We start from the raw sequence: 4,837 nt of genomic DNA on the forward strand, positions 1-4,837 counted from the left end.
GAGTCACGTGCCTCAAGCTCTTCATCTGTAAAATGAGAGAACCTCTGTTGTGATGTTTCCTCATCTATGTGCCAGTCTTCAATTGACACTTTTCATTCTTTACAATGAATCTCCACAACAGAGTAGTGAATTATGGGGTCCACCTCTCATGCAAGGAACTTGAAACTCAAGTCACTGACTTTCCAAGAACCCTTAGGCCAGAAGTGGCAGAACTGGAGTTCAAGATCAGTTCTGTCACATTCCAGAGCACGCTCTCTTCCTTCTACCCTACGCTGAAGTGGTGCTTCCTAGATGTCTCGCCAGTGTTGGATAGTTCTAGGCTCTGGTGAAGGTGCTGATAGAGGAGGAGCAGCCAGGGTCTTGAGTGCATATGGAAACAGCTAGAAAAAAGGAAATGCAGTACCTCTTAGTTGGAAAGCTCCATCAGCTGCAGGGCAATTCACAGGGGCCTTACTTGGCTGTTGTAGGAAGCTCCTACATAGCACTGGGGCTTAAGTGGGGAATGGGGAGTGTCTGGGGCGTCATAACCCTCAAGTCCTTCCTGTCCTCCAACCACTGGTTCCTGTGTGAGAGCAAATACACCCCAGAGCCAGATGCACTGACCCAAGTCTGGAAACTGAGACTCCATGCTCAAGAAGAATTCTGGTGTGTCTATTGAGAGCAGAAGCACAGTTGACAGGGGATGCCTATGGTGGCCATGAGGGGAGCAGAGGGGACAGAGGTGGTTGTTTTAAATTTCTTTGGGGAACAGAGATCTCAGAGACTGAAGGAGATGCTTTCCTCTAGGGCCCAAAGGACCCTCAAGCCCTTTCCCTCCCTCCCCCATCTTAGTCTCACCTTGCTCTGAGCTGTGAGAGTCATTCCACCCACAGTTCCCCTATCACCAGACTACTTAGTGCCTGTAGTCTGCAATATGGACATTTCCAGACTGACCTGAGCTTCCTGGCTAGAGAGAAGTGCAGCTACCTCAGACATTCCTGTCCTTCTTCTGGCTTTAACTTCTCCCCCAACATATTACCTCCCCTGCATTGCTAGGAGAGGAAGTAAGGTTTTCAGGGTTAGGATTGCAACATCTTTCCTTTCAGACTTCTGGGACCCTAACTAGGTCTGTAACCCCCCTCTATTCTAACCAACCTATTGATCCTGGTAGTGTCATTGATTATGAGCTGGGCTGCTAACTATAAGGTCAGCAGTTTGAATCTACCAGTTGATCCATGGGAGAAAAATGAAGCTTTCTGCTCCCACAAAGATTTACAGCCTTGGAATCACTATATAAAGTTGTTAAGTCTGATCTGATTCAATGGCATACAACCACTATCACAAGTTGGTGAACGTATATTTCTGTAGGAAGAACAGGACGTGTGTGAAACCCACTCTGAGGCAGTTCTCAAACCAAGGAACATCTTGATGAGAACCGCAAGGAAAACCTTGCATGCCAAAGATTATGGGAGCAAAACACACTGACCAGAAGGCTAGGGGAGTAATCTATGAGGCAAAAATATGTGTGCCTAACTGTTATCTAGTAATAATAAACCTTAGCTTTGTTGTTTTGCCTGTATATACCTCCTGCCGAAGACTACTTAAAGCTGTATTGACTGACCATCTTGAGTCACCTGTGGCTTTCATCCCCTGTCCACCTCTGGAGAACCCCCTCATGCAGGTTGGTCCTGCATATTTCCAAGCAGCTTTCCCTAACTAACTTTTCCCAATTACACTGTTAAAATAAACTCAGTATGAAGCCAGTAGTAGGAACTGATTGAAGTCTATGTAATATGCAATTTGTAAGCTGGGGCAACATTTTTGACTAGAGATTCAAAAGTGTTCCAGAGAAGAAAGATCCTTTGCAGATTTTTATACCCCAGATTATTGATTGTAATTCTACAGTACCATGGAAACAGGACCAGAATAGAGTTTACAAAATAACCTGTAGATGTTCAGGATGCCATACATTTTGTTGAAAATTCAAATAATTACTGATTCACCTTAAGACAGCTTTTAGTCTGAGCTATGGAATTTCTGTTGTCAAACTGATAACACATAGATAATTTTTAAAAGAGCACAAAAATGCTCACGGTAAACATTCTTTATAAATTAAACTGAACTATAGTGTGGTGGCTCAAGATGAAAAGCTCTGGACTGCAAACCACAAGGTCTGTGGTTCAAGCTTGCCAGAGGCTCCATGGGGGAAAGATGAGGCTTTTTTCTCCTGCAAAGATTTAAAGTCTCAGAAACCCTAGAGAGGCTTTTTATGAGTCAGATTTGACTCTACAACACTTAACAACAACAACATTGCTCAGTGTGGTGATTCTGTAGGATAAGCACTGGTCTTTAATCCACAAGGTCAGCAGTTCACCACAATAAAAAGACCAGGCTTTCTGCTCCCACAACGATTTACATTCTCAGAAACCCAATACAAGATTGCTATGAATTGGAACCGACTCAAGTGCACATAGAAACAACTAGGTGTAACTATTGGTCTGTGCTTGTCCAGTACAAAAAATAGTGAAGACAAATTGGGTGGCAACTAAAGAGGATGGTGGACTAGGCAGAAAGATTGTGTGGATCCTTTGCAGCAAGGATATGGAAAACTGGAAAAGAGAGACTCAGAGGATGGTCCTGGAACCCTGAGCTCGGATAACAGGATAGAGAGGTGGATTGAGTGCTTACTGAGAAGGAGGGTTGGGCAAATGCAGCAAGATAAGAGGTAACTGCTGACCTGTGACAACTGACGGGACCTTCTGCAGCCATCTTGAGCATCTGTGAATGGCTTCCGAAACAAGAAAACATACCTGTGGCTTACATAGACAAAGGTGATAGCAACTGTAGCCACACAAACCAGCCACATCCATATCCTCTACAACTCCACCACTTGGGCTTGAATCAATACTAGGTGCTACTCACTAGATTAGTGCCAACAGCCAATATCAGCTTAACCCACCTAGACGTGAACTGCACAAACACTGAACAGAGAATGATGCACATGCTCATCTCTTGATCATACTTCCAGAAGGCAGTTGGTGAGTGCCTAAGAAGAGACCAACATACAATCATCAACTTAATACAAATACAACAACACAACAATGCCTCAAAAGCAACAGACAATTTCTGTTCACATGAAAAAAACAAGACAGAGTAGCTCAAAACAAAAAACAAAAAACACCAAGAGGCAAAGCTAGAAAATACTTTTGAAGAAAAAGAGGGACTGAAACTACCTGAAAAAGAATTAAGGAGAATGATATTTAGGTATCTCCAAACAATTGACAGAAAGGTCAAGGAAAATAAGGAAGAATTCAGAAAAGCACTATAGGAATAATAAAACAAAATAGATAAAGGATTGGAAAAATACAAAACCTGCCAACATAAATCTAAAAGATTAATAGTAATATATGAGAAATGGACAATACACTGAAAGGGCAAAGATGTAGATTTAAATTAATGGAAGCCAGAGTTAGTGAGCTGGAAGATAAATTTCTTAATATAAGTAAAATAGAACAATCAGGAAAAAAAGACTTAAAAAAATCTAAAGAAAGCCTATGTGGGACAACATGAAGAGAAATAACCTGTGGATGATTGGAATTTCAGAACAGGAAGAGACAATAAAAAGCACAGAAAATAGAGTTAAAGAGCTGCTGGAAGAAAATTTCGCTAATGTCATGAAAGATGAGAAGATAACTATTCAAGAAGCTGAACAAACCCAAAACAATATAGACCCCCCCAAAAAAAATCACAAAGACATATCATAATCAAATTCTCCAAAATCAAAGATAAGGAAAGAATCCCGAAAGCAGCTTGGGAAAAAAGAAATGCTACCCACAAAGGAAACCCAATAAGATTAAGCTCTTCTTGCAGGTAAGAAGACAATGGAGAGACATATACAAAACCCTGAAAGAAAAAACTTCCAACCAAAAATCATATACCCAGCAAAGCTGTCCCTCAAATATGACAGCAAACCTAGAACATTTCCAGATAAACAGAAATTACAGAAACTTGTAAAGACCAAGCCAACTTTACAAAAAATAATAAAGGGAGTCCTTTGAACTGAGAACCAATAGTAGCAGACAACCAGAGAATGACATACATGGCAACATCATCAAGAATTCAATCAAAATATAGAAATATCCAGAGTAAAATAAAACTACAAGACTGAAAATAGGGAATCAGCAATATAAATCTATAATGAAGACAACTATAAAGCAAAAAGAGAGGAAAGTATAGTTGCAGAATTTAAATGGCAAGGAAGTCAAATAGATTTCAAGATGAAATAGACTGTCTTAATATGGAAAACCACCACTCGTCTGTCAGTTTGTCATACTTTGGTGGCTTGTGAGTTGCTGTGATCCTGAAAGATATGCCACTGGTATTTTAAATACCAGCAGGGTTACCCATGGTTGACAAGTTTCAGATAAGACAAAGACAGACTAGGAAGAAGGAGTGATGAACTACTTCTGAATATTTAGTCACTGAAAACCTTATGAATAGTAGAGAAACACTGTCAGATATAGTGCCGGAAAATGAGCCCCTCAGGTTGGAAGGCACTCAAAAGGCAACTGGGGAAGAGCTGCCTCCACAAAGCAGAGTTGACTGTGATGACTCTAATGGAGTAAAGCCCGTGGGAGAAAAGCCCGCTGGATGGACCTTCATTTGCTGATGGGGCACAAGTCAAATGAAAATCAGAACATGGAATGTACGAAGTATGAATCTGGGAAAATTGGAAGTTGTCAAAAATGAAATGGAAAGCATAAACATCAATATCTTAGGCATTAGTGAGCTGAAATGGACTGGTATTGGCCATTTTTAATCTGATGACCACATGGTTTACTATGCCAGAAATGATAAA

This window comes from Chrysochloris asiatica, unplaced genomic scaffold (assembly GCF_000296735.1).
Source record: "Chrysochloris asiatica unplaced genomic scaffold, ChrAsi1.0 scaffold00333, whole genome shotgun sequence".
Classification (NCBI taxonomy): Eukaryota; Metazoa; Chordata; class Mammalia; order Afrosoricida; family Chrysochloridae; genus Chrysochloris; species Chrysochloris asiatica.